We start from the raw sequence: 17,718 nt of genomic DNA, 5'->3' as shown, positions 1-17,718 counted from the left end.
CTTGGTGATACAGTGTGCCTACGCAGCTTTAATTATACTGTAGCTCTATTTTCCTAATAGATACATTTCAGTTGCTCCACTGTACTCCCAAACGGAAAGGCAAATAAATTAGAGCAACGCAGAACACCTTGCTAACAACTGCATGCATATAATAGCATAAATCATTCAGCAATGCATTAAACTTCAAATTGAAATCTTTTTACAAGGGCAATTTTTAAAGTAAATGTCTTAGTTTATGATTACTTTCAACCAACATAAAAAGATTTCCAGATCCCCCTGAAACTTGTCATTTCTAGACCAGCACGGTGTAACAGCACCTTTGTGAAGCAGAGCTCCTGCTCTCCCGGACCTGTCCACACTGAGGAAGTTGAACTTCCATCACAGAGCACTCATTGTGCCACACTTTCTTCAAAGATCAGTGTTTGTGTTAATTAAGCATAAACCAGCACAGCAAAGTGGCATCGTGCTACCTCACACCTACCAGATGTCCATGCTAAGGTTTAATGGGGTATGTGATAGGCTATAAATTCACACTGTGCACAGGAAATTCCCTGGGCAAGCAAACCCTCCTCATTTATTTTCAAATGCAGGTCTAGGTGGAATAGTTTTTTTAAACAATCCTGTAAGAATCAGAAGACAGAACAAGGTAGAGATGGCTGAATTCTGGATGTGTCTGCTCAATTTGACTGTGCCAGTCAGAAGCCCTTGCTACCACAGAAGTCATTCACAGAATACCAGGTGTAGTGGTTTGAGCCTTAACTGGAGTTTAGGAGCTCAGATGGCAGCGAAAGGCCGAGCATTCCTCCTTTTCCCTGATAAGGAAAAAGGAGAGAAAGGGGGGGGGGAAAGAGGTAGGGGAAAAGAGAAGGAAGTAAACTTTACCAAAAAAAAATCTGGAGTCAGTTTGGAAAAAGTAGATTTTGTAACAAAATACATATATATATATAGCAGTAACAGAGAGGATTGACAAGGGTAAGGAATAAGGATGAATAGGAAAATATACAAAACCAATCTTGTATGGCCTTGTATCTCCCTCAATGTACGTGGATTTCAGTCCTTTAGAGAAGCATGGATGCGATCAGGCCTGACCACGTGGCAGACCAGGAGGCTCCCAGCAGCTGTTGGTCCTTTGGAACAGGTGAGGCAGGAGCAAAACAAAAACAAATGGCCGCAGCGCCATCCTTTTTACAGGCTTGCTGGACAAGAAGGGGGAGTAGAATAGACCACCTTTGACCCTGACCTGGGGGACCCCTTCCTCCTGGGAGGGGGAAGCCAAGTCCCTCTCTGTTCACTTGGATCTGGTTTCTTTTGTCTCCTGGGGAAGCAGGGCTCTCGCAGCCCTCCCCCAGGATGGGTGTAACCCAGCACACCATGTTGGAAGAGACTTCAAGGATCATCTAGTCCAACATTTCAGGGTAAGAATACAGTTCAAATGAGATAGCCCAGCACTCTGTCAAGCTGGGCCTTAAAACTGCCTAATGTAGGGGAATCCACCACTTTCCTTGTGAGTTTATGCCAATGTTTAATAAGTTCAAATGGTGAAAAAATTCTGTCTCAGTAAGTGTAAATTCTGTCAATTCAACCACAACCCTGAAACTTTCAGCATCATTAAGACTTCATTCCCTACACAAAGAGAATCACTGTTTTGAACAACTTAATTTCTGTTTATCTGCTTTAGTTGGGTAGCATTTGGAAGACAGCGCTTCCCCCTCCCTCCCATATTGAGAAGCCAAGTAACCAACTGAGCTGAATGATGTGCACAAATCTCATGGAAAAAATCAGAGTATTATGATTATTTTAGCAATTCCAGTTGCTTAACACTGTACCTTATGATGAACAGGCCTAATGTTTAGATATCCTCTGAAATTTTTACATTTGCTTTTCCATTTTTTGTTTTTCTCCAGAAATAAAATGACATTTGGAAGTTAAAGCTAAAATGAAGAAGATCATAACTTTAGTATCTCTTCTGGAATATGAAACCTCTGACCCCTTTTCCTCTGCCCTGGAAGTTTCCTAACATGATTGCTACGAGCTTGATTAGTCCATAGGCTGATCACTTTTAACATCCTACAACACATGTCACTGAATCTTAAAGCTGCTGCATGTCATTGATTTTTCAAAGGTCTCCCCTGCTGAAATCAATAAGGAGTTCTAGTCAGAAATGGATTGCACTTTGTGGGCCCTTTCTGACTCATACATATTCAGTTCTCCAAGTACTCTCACAGCTGCTTTTATCAGAACATGTGTGGACCAAGCTTCACCACTTCCTCTGACCCCAGTCTGATTCTCACTGACACTTAGCTGCTGTGCTTCTGCTGTGAGCAGGAACAATCTGTGCAAGCTTTTATTGAGTAGAAAATTCCACTGTAATCCTTTTACTAGAATATTGTCTTCCAGCAGTCAGGAAAAACCAACTTCAGGCTGCTTATGTGACTGCTAGATATTATCAGGCATTAAATTAACTATCAAGGCATTGTTGTCTGCACAGGGTTGTGTGGATGGACAGGGTCTGATCTCACTTTCAGCAGCAGTACCTCCTTACTGTAGAGGCTACCTTGCAAGAAGTGCCACCAAAAATCAATACATCTATTCTCAGAACAGGGCTATTTCAATGAGAAAAAGATAAAAATCAAACTCAGCAAGTTTCTAACTTCACTCCCTAGTCCTTCCCCATATATTTAAAAGCTTGCCTTCATTAATATACAACCTAATTTGGCCACAAAGAAGCCAATCACATGAACAAACTGTTACAACCTTGTGCAATTACTCCACAGAATACTTAACAGATTTCACTAAACAATAGTACAAGCATCCTATTTTTTCTTGCCTTCTAAATGTTTTGAGCTTTGGTAAAAGAGCTTCCATTTTAAGAGAAAAGCTACTGAAGGAATACAGCTAGGAACTACAGCTGAGAGCAGCCATGTCTTCATGAGCATTAAATCTCCATTTCACAAATCACTTGAAGAAGAGAGTCAGTGGGTAGGCAGCAATTTCTATAGCTACACCAGTTTCTCATTGGCAAAATGGAATAACCCAAGTCTTACAGCAAGGCTGGAAAATCCTGCAGATGGTCAGAATGATGCTTTCATAAAAGATACTATTGTACAGACAGAATAAAGAAAAAGGCAAGCAACAAAGATCAGGTCAGCTCTGCAGTTAGGGAAATCAACAGACTGCTTCATCTGTGCCACAGCGCCAGTGTCAGCAGACAGTGCATTCAAACCAACTGCCATGAGAAAATCCTCATTTTGCTATGGTTTGAGAGGAAAGAAATCCAACGGCGACCCACACAACAGTGAGTGTTTAAGCTCAGCAACAGATGTGTCAAATGACTTATCCCAACCATGAGGAGTTAATTGCTGCTATAAATAGCACTCTGCAGATGACAAAAAACATAATAAAAAAATCCCCTTAATTCGTGTCTCCAAAGCACACAGCCTAGCTTTGCTTATCAGTAAAACTATTTTCCTTTAAAGAAGGGGGCTTGGGTGTTTAACATGTAGATTAGCACAGAGAGATAATTTGATTTCAGGCTATTGAGAGATTTCCTTCCTTTTATGTTTCAGAAGTACAGGGCTGCATGCAGCTAAATGAGATCCATAGATTACAGTAGAAGAAAGGCTAATAAAACTGCATAGCTATATTCCTAGGTAATAACAAATGTTTTTTAATTCTAGGGCTCCAGTCTCAGGGTTTATGAGAGTATTTCCAATTACTGCTTTTAAGATTCATGTGAATAAATGCATCAAAAGGAAACAGGTCTTTTAACCTATCTGAATCAAATATGTAGTATCTCCCATAGCATTTTAACCAGGAAACAATCTGGCATTGCTAGGAAGAAGAAAAATATTAGAACTCAGTTCTGAAGTGTTGGGAGCAAACATCCTCCCTGTGGTCTTCTTACTGCTTTCAGAAGAAAAAAAGCAAACCAAAAAGCCCTCTCTTTTTCTAAAGGTGTGTCACATTTAACTTTCACACTTGTATCCAGTTGGTTTTGTGGCTCTAGTGCTCTACCAGGGACCTGAAAACACTAGTAAAAACAAGAGAGGAAAAAATGGCAATATCCATGTTTAATTCTTGAAGCTATTAAATCAAAGTAATTCTATTAGGTTTTTACCAACCAATCCTACTGCATTACTCTCCCATACTTCAACCTCTCTTGCTAAAATAACCAGATTTTGACCTGACATTGCTTTAAAACAGGCAGAGTATCAATGAAGAGGAGATTAAAACAATACAAAAGGAGGGAAGAAACAGAACGAGTGCACTAGCTCTAATTCTCTCCAGTAACATCTGTCTCATTCTAAATCAAGTCTCTTTTCCACCAGGCTAAATTTGGAAGCCTGAGGCGCTAAGTAAACCCACTCCATTAGACCAAAACTATGGATCTGCTTTCTGCAATGTATGTGCAGCTTGAAAGATGGCAGTGATGGATCCTTCACTGTTCCAGCATCTGTACATTTAAAATGCAATCCAAGTTCATTTTATCCTTGTAAGTTTAGGATGCAATCCAGATTTCTGCTGATTAACAGCAAAGCTTTATAGTGTTACAAGGCAAACAGGCATTTGAGAACTAATAAATATCATCTGAGCAAAATAAAAGTATTTAGCTCATCTGATGCCTTAAACAATCATCCAGTTCATGCATAAACATTGAAAAGCAGGCAAAGCAGATACATTTCAATGACAGTCTCAGAGAGACTCATCATTCCATATGATGGATTTTGGCACATAACATCTCTCAACAGAACAGTCTTTGTTACCCACTGCAAAGCCATCCTGCTGCAGAACTCTGCTGGCTGTTTGAGGGGCAGAAAGAATGGCAGAAGAATGGCAATTTAACTTCTGTTGCCATGTGCAAGACACTGCTGAATCTTCAGAGCAGAAATCTTTATCAGAAGCATTTTCTGTTATATTAGCCAAGCATACTGGCTTCTTCGGGGTTAAACTGTCAGTCAAAATAGCCTTCAGAGAGTGACAATCGGGACGTGCCTCATTCATACCACTGAGTAAATCAAGATGCCATAGTAACCCCATTGATTAGTCCAGACTCAAGTGTTCTCTACTCCTTTAGATTTTCCTTGCATGAAACAGAAATGCCGTGCCTTGCTTAGTCTGCAAAGTGTTACATTCATACATTTATCAAAAACTATTTTTAGTACACTGCAAGAAGCAATTTTCACTACTAAGATTCATATCTTTATTATGAGAGCTTTTTATTCATTGGCTTGTAGCTCTATCAAAATTGAAACATTTGGGTTGAAGTTTTCCCCGGTAGATCTTTCCTTCGGGCTAAATTTCTCTTTTAGAAGAACTTCAGCTAGAATAATTTGACCATTTCTTGTATCAGTTAGGGAAAATGTTGTGTGAGTGTCTTCCATCAGTGGCTCTGAAGACAGTCAGCAGCTGGCTATCAGTCAGCAACCCTAAGGCTCTCAGCACTGCATGGGGACACAGTGTCTGCCCCTCAGCTCCGGTTTGCAGCTCAAAGTGGCAGAGGTCCCCACAACCTTGGAATTGTATTGGATGTTAGGAACAATTTCTTTAGCATGAGGGTGGTGGAACAGGTTGCCCAGAGAGATAGCTGAGGCCCCATCTCTGGAGATATTCAAGGTCCAGCTTGACAGAGCTCTGGGCAACCTGATCTAGCGGAGGATGCCCCTGCTTACTGCAGAGGGGGTTGGACTAGATGACCAACCTAAACTATTCCATGATTCTGTGATTCCCTCTGTTCCACCCCCCTCTTTTTCTGCTTATGCAAGCTGTTCTGAATCTGACCTCATCATAGCCTCCACTTCAACTCGACAACTACCACAATTGGCTTCTGTGCTGAGATTGACCTTGATCTGAAATCCAGAGGGATTATGGGAAGTACTAGCGTGCAGAAAAACAATAATTTTGCTTTAAATGTCTAGCCACTTAAAATTTTAAACCAAATTCCCTCTATTATATCAAAATGAGAATCCTGCACTGTATAAACAGGAATGTATTCCAGCTATAACAAACACTTTTCACTCAGGTACTTAAGACTAGATGAGCAACAGAAGTAAGTAGCAAACAATTCCCACAGTAAATACCATGTAGACTGTTGAGGCTGGACTGGATGATCTTGAAGGTCTCTTCCAGCCAAATACATTCTGTGATATATTCTGAGAATCCTTCCTACAAGCAACATGGAGCCTTTAAATGGGCTACAGACCCTCTCAGTTTTAACATATATAGAAGGGAAAAAGTTGAATCTAAAAATAATCAAATGAAAAGGGAAAGAACTTCATTAAAATCAGTAATGTGATACTTGTTATTCAGAAGATTATTTTTGAAGAATGTTTGGCTAAAACTATGATCCACCCACACAGAGAAAAATAAAGTAGTACACAGAAGGGAGTCATATTTCAGGAAAACAAACATCAGAGTACTTTAATATTTAAACCCATCATTCACCACCAAGCTCCCAGATTTAAAACAGACATAACTGAAGTATTGAGGTGAATTCACAGCAGCTGAAAATGCTTGTGGCCATACTCTAAGCAACCAGAGAACTGGGGTTTTGATCTCAAGAATGGGTGAAACGTATCTGGCAGGGAGGGAATGGAGAGAGGAAGACACATCTGAAGAATATGACCCTTACCCCTTACTGCAGAGCTGGGATACAAGACATGACCACAGCCTTTAATCTAGCTCGTTCAGGTACAGGAAAGCCATAGGAAAGCACCAGCACAAGCTGAGAAACAGCATGGGAAGCAAATGTTTTAAGAGTCCACATGCTGTAAATGCAGCCATAGGAAGAAGCCACACAGTGAGAGACATCCCCTGGTCTGTCAGGGGTAAAATGAAACTAAATGAGGATTTCCATGGTAGAGGGAGAAGGGAGACATGGATCAGAGATGGTGTGAAGTCACACAAAAGAAAACTGCCACTCTGCTTTGCTCAGCTAGCTCTAGTATTTTACCCTCACCAGTGCCTTAGTTCTCAACACAATATAGAAGTACAAAGGTTCTTGTCCTACTTCCACAGTTTTATCAAGTTTACTTCCTTCTTTCTGCCCTTCAACCATTCTACCATTCTTCTAAAACAAATGTTAGTAGGCTTTTGGTAGCATGGAAACTAATGAATATGTAAGAGTTGTAAAGATAATCACTTAAGAACAAAGCAGCAAAATACTTCAGCTGTGGTGAGCAACTGCAGAAACACAATACCTTTTAGAGTGTGCCCTTCCTGTAGTGGCCTTAAGATAGAAACTCTCCCTTGGTTTGATGATAACTCTGTCAGAAACAGAACAACAACAAAAAAGAGACATTTTTATTCCATCTAGAGGAAGTTGGAAGAGGGGATCAAAATAGTGTTACCTCTGCCATTTATGCCACTATCACCTGAAACCCCCCAAAATCCCACAGAACTGGAGTACAGACATTGAACTCCATGGATAGAGCTCACTTGGCTACCCAGTTTTATTCCAGTCATCTTCGAGTTCTGTCCCAGTGCCCCCCATATGTGCATATATCAAACATTTCCAAACTTTAAATTCCATATATATTTAATTCCTTAACTGATTCATAGATTTAAAAGCCAAGAATGTTTCCTTCACAAGTATACACCATAGCATTTTGAGTCATCCAGGTCTAAATACCATCTAGTGACTCTAAAAATGTCAACTGTGGCTACATAAATACATCTCATCCCATCTGACATTTTTCCTTCTAGCAGTAAGAAATATGAGAAATTAGTGCAGGAAAAGATTCACCTTTAAAATCCACCTGAAGGAACTCCACATTTTTCAACATCTCTTTTGTTTGGGTTTCTTTGGGGTTGGGGTTGTGGTTTTTTTTTTTGGTTTGAGTTTCAGGCACTATTTCCACTACAGCATGTCTGATCCTAGAAATGTCTCAGACAGATAACATCAGGTTCCTTTGTCTCCGATTCTCAGTCTCATTCTCTCAAACCAAAAACATTTCAAGGAGATGATACCTGCTTAGTTCCACTCAGGCTAAAGTTTACCCATAAAGCAGATATGCCACAACCCTTCCACTTCTAGCCTGCAAGATGGCTTCAGAATTAGATCCTTCCCTTCCATTCCTCCTTTGGTTGAAAGGTGCAGTAAGGCCAAAAGCATCAGTGGTCAGTAAGGAAAAGCCCTTCAACCCTGAAGGCTCATTGTAACCAAACAGGTGCTGATCCAAAATGAAACATCTCTGATGTAGGATGAGGACTTCTCTGAAGCCTAATTTCCTTTAACTTTTGTCTCATAACAAGAATCTTCTCAAAGATAATCCTATGTATTTTATTCAAATAGTCTCAATTTCAAAAGCCAGAAACATTTCATTGTTTATGTTCAGGGTTACCTGGAGCAGACCAAAACTACTGAAAAAATACTTTGCTTGATTTTTCCTTGCTCCTTTCCACCTGTATTTTCTCTTCTGGTTGATTCAGAGTCAAGAAGACAAGCAGCCTGAGGCATTTGTCTTGACATGTGACATCCTGGGTAAGACCCAGAGCCACTGTAGCCTTCATATATGGCTGTGGGCTATTTAACCTTTTCTAATCATATAATCTGGGAAGAAACTGCATTTTCCTATTTCATAAGATGTCATTAAATAAGTAAGTAAATAATTATAAAAATCATGAGGTATCAGGTGCTTCAGAAAAGAAACACCCACACTCTTACTGGTGGTCTTCTAGTGATAATCAAGATATCATAATAATATCATTATCTAGTGACAATCATAACCATAATAAAGGTCATGTCTGCAATTTAGTGTTGATATCAGGAAAGGCTACTTGTCTTTTCAAAATAATTGTTTTGTTTAATTCCTTAAGCAGAATTCTTTGTTAAAACATTCAATACTTTGTGCAGCCAGAAAGCTGGAGGAGAGGCTGGGGGAGGCTTCATTGCCAACAAAACACATCCACGCAGTGGATAAAACCAAGAGATAGGTCAGCAGGAGTTGTGACAGCAATTCAGAACCCTGTGGGCTGCCTCTTCTTGCAAGACAGGCACTGTTCTACCCAGTCCTGTCTGTGGCAGTCCCCAGTGTGCTGTCTGGGTTATGGCAAACAAATGGATCAGCTAATGCTGACTATCACCATGTGAGTGCAGTCTAACTGACATTGGGAAAATAAGTGTTGGTTTATATTGGCTGATGCCAGCTGAGAGCTTGAACCCAAACCCCTGGAAGGCCTGGAGCTTGCTGAGGCTCATGGTTATATTGCAAAGTCCCTTTTTCAGCTCTTGGTTGCTGTCCATTTGGTAATGTGAACTCTAGTGCAGGGGAGAGGGAGAAGGGAAAAAACCTACCAGCTTGGACCACATGACATTTAATAAACCACCTGTACTTCATTACAAAAATGCTATTTCATTCCAGTGATACACTTTTATTGCTGATTTTAATCAAGTACCTTACAGCTCTCAGATGAGAAAGGTGGAGAAAAACCATTTCAAATGGCTTGTTATTTCTCACTTGTAACTAATTACCCCGGTTACACTGTTTGAGATTCCGAGCAGTTTTATGTTTGCTCACCAACAAAAGACTGGAGAAAAAAAACTGAAATGAAGACAATTAGTCTCTAGCTATAATAACTAATTAAGATAAATATTTCCAGAATAAAGAACTGAACAGAACATCAAGATGCTGACACTGCAAAATGCCTGGGAAAGTAAAGCTTCTATGAGTACACCATTTCTTGCCACTCAGTGAGTTCCACAATTGTATCTCAACCACCACCTCATTCTTGTCCTACTCCAGTGAACTTAATTAGTTATTAAAACTTCCATCTAACGTGATGAGAATGGGAGTAGTTTATTGGACTGTGGGAAAGCTCAGGGACACATTCTGATGCTGCACCATTGCAAGTACATGCAGCAGTGATGGGCCAGTATTTTTACACAAACAGCATGATGCAAAGCACTGTAGCAATCTCTCCTACCATTCTTTTTTTCCTAATGGCTTGCTTTGCCATTATCCACCAAGCCCACACTGTGCCAGTAATCTATAATCATTCAGTTCTTGGTCCCTTACCCCAAAAGCTTCTGAATGCAGTTCTTCAGAATGATTACAGCAGTCAGTTGTATGAGAAGCATACTCCAGATAGGTACTGCATGGGTAAATCCACTGAATTCAGTGTACTTGCTTAGCCTTTGGTTCACAGGGTGCCAGCCTGCTGATTAGACAGCATTACACAGACCCACTAATGAAACACATTCTGTGGCACTGAGCAGGTCCCTTGCCCCTGCACAGAAAGAGGTGCAATTAAAGCTGCCAAGTGTGAGGCATGTAGTAAAGTCCAAAATAAATGAGAGAGACAATAAAATGGTGTGGACAGACAAGCAGACTATTTTTCATTTCAGCTGCAATACTACTATGAGCATGTATTGCAAAATCTTGCCAAGGGCATGAATGGAAAGCTTGTAGCTTTGGCTCCTTCCTGTCACTCAAATGAGCTCCTCTTTGGCATTTCTGACACTAAAGTAACAAATAAAGACTCTGGATGATGTAATTTATTTGGTAATAGAAAACTACATGCACCTGTACCCTCACTGCACCCTTAAAAGCCAAAAGCAGCCTTCAGGAACTAGTTTCTCTTGCTTACAGTGTATTGCAGGCAGCCTGTACCAGTGAAAAGGAGACCAATAGAAAAGAGCTCACTTGGTCCCAAGTTAATGTTGTCTTTCCATTGTTTTGTCCATACTGATTGTAAGAAGCTCATACCCTTCAATTGTATGTTTTCCTTGGCAAGGGGCTTTGTCACAGATAAATCACCAGAAGAACAGGCAGAGTTGAAGGGCATTCTTTGAGCTGTATTTTGCATCTGCTGTGATTTACTTTTCTTAACTAAGAGACAAGGAGGTGAGGAGAAGGAATTTTTCCCCCCACAAGCTCCATCTTCCTTTACCTTATAGCCTTATTTTCCAAACTGCTATTTTATTTCACAGAGAAATGTAGGATACCCTGACTGACAACAGAGTTCTGCTTTTCTATAAGCTATCAGATGGCAGACAGGAGGTACCTAAATTATACAGCTCAGTATGTGGGTATATACTCTGTCACAACTTGCATCAAAACATATGAAACAGTCATGGGAAGTGAGGTCTCTTCACTTAAAGGTGTGATACAAACACAGCTACCACTCAGCAACACTGTACACTCATTACAAGGCTTTCCATCAAAAGAGGCAGCTTACAAGCTGTTTGATATTCCAATATTTACACTCAATTATCTTTAGAAATGTATTTAAAACAGCATTATTTTTGTGTTACTTATGAGCTTTGTGTTCCCTTATAAACTCCTACTCATTCTTCATTATAATGTAAATCAGCATGTTAACATCAAGCAAGCAACCATTAACTAAAGCAGCTGATACAAACGTGAACAAAGTTTGGACAGGAGCGGTGGCAAAACGCCCAGAAAGTTACAAACCCCCTCTGAACAGCTAGCTCAGTCAACACAGAGAGATACACAGACCTTTCAAGAGAGATGCTCTGGGTAATAGCAGTTACTGCCAATAATTTTGTACAAATATTACAAAAGCAGACCAGAGCCTGTGCATCAGTACACAGACATGGAATGGGTAAGAACTGAGACTGCTTAAAATGTCAGGGCTGAAAAATGTACAACAGTCTACAAAACACTGCTGGAGTCACTGCATGCTAACAGTGATGTAAAGCATTGGTTAAGGAAAGAGTGGCTCTGCTAACTTGGGCAAACTCCATGCACCGGTTTCCTCGACTGAGTCACAGAATCATAGAATGGTTTGGGTTGGAAGGGACCTCAAAAGGTTTTACCTAGTCCAACTCCCTTGCAGTCAGCAGGGACATCCTCCACTAGAACTGGTTGCTCAGGGCCTTGTCCAGCCTGACCTTGAGTACCTCCAGGGATGGGGCCTCAACCACTTCCCTGAGCCACCTGCTGCAGTGTTCCACCACCCTCATGGTGCAGAACTTGTTCCTAACATCATCCAAATCTGCTCTTCTCTCATTTCAAACCACTGTCCCTTGTCCTATCACTGCAAGCCTTTGTAAACTCTCTCTGCAAGCCTTCTTGTAGCCCCCTTCAGGTACTGGAAGGCTACTTTTAGGTCTCCACAGGGCCTTCTCTTCTCCAGGCTGAATAACCCCAGCTCCTTCAGCCTGTCCTTGTACCAGAGGTGTTCTAGTCCCCTGCTCATTTTTGCAGCCTTCTGGACCCTATCCATCAGGTCCATGTCTTTCCTGTGTTAAGGGCTCCAGAGCTGGACAGAGTACTTCAGGTGAGGTCTCACCAGAGCAGAGCAGCAGAATCACCACTCTTCATCTGCTGGCTGCGCTTCTTCTGATGCAGCCCAAGATGCCATTGGCCTTCTGGGCTGCAAGTGCTCACTGTGGGTTCATGTCCAGCTTCTCATCCACCAGAACTTCCATGTACTTTTTCACAGGGTTGCTTTCTATCAGTTGGTACAGACTGTGTCAGTCTGTTGCTGAAGACATGGCATATTAGAATAAAATTTATGAAATGTCTACCTACAAAAGTCAATGTATAGTACATCAATGTGTTATGATACAAGCAAGTAAATTAAAGCTAATCTTTCCTACTGAAAGAAATGTCACAGTCTTTATGTGTTTGGTAAATTAATATTTATAAGACGGTTTAGTGGGTTTAATATAGGACCAGGATTTTCTCCTGAACATCAAACAGGCAAGTTGCATTAAAACTGCAGTTCCTTGATTGCCACAAACCTAAATGACAGTATTTTCAAGATTTGTTTTCCATCATGTCATATAGATTAGCAACTGTACACAACTGGGGGATTTGCAAAATCTGCCAAGTAGCCATGAATTATACATTCCTAGCTCTTTAAAATTAATGCATTATAATCTTCCTATCAAGAGACTGCTGACAGCTGCTAGTACTATTTTCCTAATATTCCACATTACAAACACAGACATCTAGGAATGGAGAAACAAGCAGGTATACACAGAGTCTAGCACCACACAGGTGCACATCTGTATTGCACATAGAATCATCAGTTCATAGAATGGTCCAGGCTGGAAGGGACCTCCAAAGGCCATCCAGTCTAACCTCCTTGCAGTCAGCAGGGACATCCCCAACTAGATCAGGCTGCCCAGGGCCTCATTGAGCCTTACCTTGCATACCTCCAGAGAAGGAGCCACAACCACCTCCCTGGGCAACCTGTTACAGTGTTCCACCACCCTCATAGTAAAGAACTTCTTCCTGATATCCAAACTGTCTAGTTTGAAGCCACTGCCCCTCATGCTGTCACTGCAGGCCTTTGCAAACAGTCTCTCTCCATCCTTCTTGTAGCCCTCTTCAGGTACTGTAAGGCTGCTAGCAGGTCTCCACAGAGCCTCCTCTTCTCCAGGCTGAACAACCCCAGCTCCCTCAGCCTGTCCTTGTAGCAGAGGTGCTCCAACCCCCAGGTGATTTTCATGGCCCTCCTCTGCACCCTCTCTATCACATGTAACAAGTGAGACTTTGCCAACAACATTGTTTTAAGAATTTATGTAGCAATAAAATTGTAGCTGAACACCTTTTATTAAAAATGCAATTTAAAATTTTACAGCCTAATATTCCTAAGAATTCATCACACCCAATTAAATTAAAACACAGCACTTGATCACCTTTTATGCAAATCTTGAAAAGGAATTTTGTTATATTGTGCTAATATGGAGTTTCATTTAATTTAGCTGATGAATGGCCTAATTTTGTTTACCAGTAGACTCAGGATATCCCAACTGAACATGATAGCTTTTCCTGGAGTAATCAAAGTCACCTTAGGTGTATTACAGAAACAGGACAAATTTAGTAATTTTAAAAGGAAGGCAAAAGTGATCTTCCAAAAAGTTAGAATTGAATTTAACCTGCAACAAAAAATACTGAAGAAGAATCCTGGGTTTAGTGATAACACAACAATAGTGGCTGGGATGTACACAACTGTGGGGAACTCTGATTGCAGCTGGTTATATTCTCCAGGGGAGAAATTCCTCTCGTCAAACAAGCCAGACCCACTTCTGTAATCACTTTCATGACTGTTTAAGCTGGACGGAGATTGCACAGTTGGGCTTGTACCTGCTGCTTAAAACCCTCAAGACAACAGCACTGAAGTTACTGATTGAACGCCAAGAGCTGCTTAATATGCTTTTGCTTCTTCTTCCTAGAAGCTGTGTGTGCATAAGACTACCCCAAAATCAGACCTTTATCATCATTTCAGAGGGGCCACTTCAGCAGGTTGAGCTGAATTACTGCTAATTCATATGCCTCAGCTCAACAAGAATGGGAGACACTGGTCCACAACATGATTAGAGTGCAATATGCTTGTAAGTGCAATGCCTTCCAGAGCATCATGCAAACCCAACTCATAATGGACAAAACAAGAAGAACAGCAAGTGCTGGTGAGAGAGTTATGCTGAAGAGAAAGCTTTAGCTTCATGACTGTAAATAAAATTCCAGACTGTTTTATTACTCTAGTTTGAATTATACACCTGAGTCACCCACCATATACAGATGTCAGTTGGTAACAACTCCCAAACCAACACACAACCCTTAGCAATGCCGCTTCTGAGATGCTGTCTCAACTGCTCATTGTAATAGTAGATGAAAAGAACTGAGAAATTCAGCTCTCTCATTTGGCCTCTATTTGAAAATGTTTTGATGAAGTAGAGAAAGGTCTTGCCTAAAAAAGGGGAAGTTTAATACATGTATGCCATGGTTTCCCTGGGTTTTAAATTCATTTACTGTGCAGTCAAACTACAAAGTTAAGGGTGCCTTTAAATAACTCTTTCAGCACAGACTTCCCAAAGCAAGCTGCAATTTTCAGAAATAAACTATAAAAATAATTTTCAGTAGTAAACTATAAAAAAGAAAACCTTGGTTGGCAATTTTAATTAAAAAAAAACCAACCGGCAGTTTACAATTAATATCTTGCTGTACTCATACAACACAGATTATCTGCTATGAAACAGCACAATGCTGTAACAGCTTCATTATGGTTACAACAAGCAGAAGCATTCCGCAGTCGACACTGTCAGATGTTTCTGTGTTGATCTGACATCATTCTAGCATGTCAATTACCTGTGCTGACTGCCAGTGGCTAACATTGACTGGTTTGGCAATTAAGCTCTCAGGGTCTCAACTCTAAACAAAAGGCAAATATCAGATATTATAGAATAGAATAGAATAGAATAGAATAGAATAGAATAGAATAGAATAGAATAGAATAGAAAAGGTTGGAAGAGACCTTCAAGATCATCGCATCCAACCTATCATCCAACACCACCTAATCAACTAAACCATGACACCAAGCACCCTATCAAGTCTCCTCCTGAACACCTCCAGTGATGGTGACTCCACCACCTCCCCAGGCAGCCCATTCCAATGGGCAATCACTCTCTCTGTGTAGAACTTCCTCCTAACCTCCAGCCTAAACCTCCCCTGGTGCAGCTTGAGACTGTGTCCTCTTGTTCTGGTGCTGGTTGCCTGGGAGAAGAGACCAACCTCTGCCTGTCTACAGCCTCCCTTAAGGTAGTTGTAGAGAGCCATAAGGTCACCCCTGAGTCTCTTCTTCTCCAGGCTAAGCAACCCCAGCTCCCTCAGTCTCTCCTCATATGGCTTGTGTTCCAAACCCCTCACCAACTTCGTTGCCCTTCTCTGGACACGCTCCAGCAAGTCAACATCCTTCCTAAACTGAGGGGCCCAGAACTGGACACAGTACTCGAGATGTGGCGTAACCAGTGCAGTGTACAGGCACAGAATGACCTCCCTATTCCTGCTGGCCATACTGTTCCTGATGATGCATTTCTTACCAAACATATGTACTTGAAAAATGTCCAGTTCTTTCTAAGCACTCTCTGTGGCCTAAACGAAGAAGAAAACCAGCCTGAAAGACAGCTTACCAACTATACTGTCTCCATAAACCTGCATCCATACTGGAAAGTCTTCCTAGTCTAATCTGACAACACTTCAGGCAGTCACTCACATTTATTCCTAACTCCTGCAACTGACATAAGACCTTTTGCCATAGGTAGACTGATTACCACTCTATGCCAACAAAGTTAAAAGACAAGAATGTAAAATACAGGTAAGATTGGAAAAATCACATAGGGAATGACAGACTGCTGAAGGTCAGAGCCATTAGTAAGAAGCCAATCTTCTGAATCTCAAAACTAATCCTTCACACATAAGTGATGCCTTCCTCTCATCCGTAAGAAAGATGGACAGTTGAATGAGACCTCAGTCACATCTCCAGCTCTTAGAGTCATTCACCTGAAAGCAGGATTTGTTTTTATTTTTAAACAAGAACACACAAAACTGGCTTTAAACCACTCAGGTACCATGCAAACTTGCAGAATTCACAGCACTCTCATGGATGGGAGAAGATGCACACGTCTTCAGAAAACAGATCAAAGGGATGCAAGCGTGCGCAGCTAAAGCTGATGAACATCCCCCAACTAACCAACTGCATGCAGATGGTTAGGAAATCAAAAGGTACAAGCAGTCACACTAGTTCAGATGTGCTGGCATTGGCAGAGAAGCATTGGTTTCACTAGAGAGGCTTTGGCTAGTAGAAATTGCAAGGATGTGAAATCTGTACCTGAGTGACAGGTAGCAGCATGTCTGTTTGACTTGCACAAAAATTATGTATATTCCATTTAATTGCACAGCAATGATTCAGTTTGTCTTTGCCAGAAAATAATTTCATAAGTTCTATTTATTAATGATGACCTGAAGGGAGAAGCTTATATGAAGAGGGAAAAGGAGGATTTCTATTCAGTCCTGCACATAAAACAGTGCTACAGTGGCACAGATTACAATCACTGATATAAATTGCTTCCCAAAGCAAAGTGAAAATTAAAAGTGAAGGACTGGAGCAATCTAAAATGAAAAACAGTTGTCAGGGAAAGACAGAAACGGCATCCAAACTCACTGCTCTGTGTAAATTAAAGAGGAAGTAAGAGGAAGAATATCTAAGTACAGAAGAAATACATCATTTGTAGTTGTTACAGATCAGAGCTTAGTAACCTTTCCTGACAAACTGGGAATTTACACACAAAGCTGACACTTGACTGAAGAAGGAAATAGGAAGAATATTTGTATTCCAAGTCCCAGACCCTTTAGAAGCTGTAGACTTCCTTTTAATACACACAGGCTACCAGACAGTCATATTACTTAGGCTATTTAAAGATACAGCAACTCAGGTGTATTTAAAGAAACACCAACTTATTAAATTACTTGGCTACAGCTTTTGCAATTCCCAAGACAAACGAGAGCAGCTAAAATGTGCAGCACTGGCTTCCAGAAGTCCATGTTTCCACATTCAGAACAAGGTTATCCAAGTACCTATAATCTCATGGTAATTGAAGTATAGTAAGAACATATTTATTAACACAGCTTGTTTCCTAGTGCTTTCAGTTCGTTAAGTTTAAGGACTGTTAACAATTAGTGGGGTTTAATCTGGTCTTTAAATGCTGAAGAGTTCAGCCTCTCCTTTTTAAAGATTTCAAATGTGGTAGTAGTAGGCCTTTGGTTATCCAGACACTTCTGAAGCAGTATTATTTGCTTTGTCATACTATTTCCTTTTTTATGGAGCCTGCTCTCACCTCTTTTTCATGTATTAGTGTAGTTCTCTTCATACAGAAAATTTACTCCAACCTTACTGTAAAGAAGTAGCAATGATTTTTTTAGACCCACATGGTTGTCTATTTATCTTTAAGGCCATGAAGGGAGATTAAAT

The 17,718-nt window shown here is 40.7% G+C and overlaps 1 protein-coding gene across 7 annotated transcripts in view; it reads right to left on the bottom strand.

Annotated features, from left to right (window-relative positions):
* The window catches only part of ARVCF (ARVCF delta catenin family member), a 258,087-nt gene that overhangs the window by 170,646 nt on the left and 69,723 nt on the right, over nt 1-17,718 (bottom strand). For 2 of the 7 annotated variants that reach the window (XM_054172818.1, XM_054172819.1), the window contains exon 3: nt 7,197-7,262. The exons of 4 other annotated variants lie outside the window; for them this stretch is intronic. The gene's annotated coding sequence lies outside the window, so the exon portion shown is untranslated. Of the gene's footprint in view, nt 1-7,196; nt 7,263-17,718 lie in introns of those variants that run through there. One more of the 7 variants, XM_054172824.1, reaches the window with a different exon arrangement.

Source organism: Dryobates pubescens, chromosome 25 (assembly GCF_014839835.1).
Source record: "Dryobates pubescens isolate bDryPub1 chromosome 25, bDryPub1.pri, whole genome shotgun sequence".
In the NCBI taxonomy this organism is placed as follows: domain Eukaryota; kingdom Metazoa; phylum Chordata; class Aves; order Piciformes; family Picidae; genus Dryobates; species Dryobates pubescens.
The sequence above is the reverse complement of the archived record's forward strand: the minus strand, read 5'-3'. Positions and strand labels throughout refer to the sequence as shown.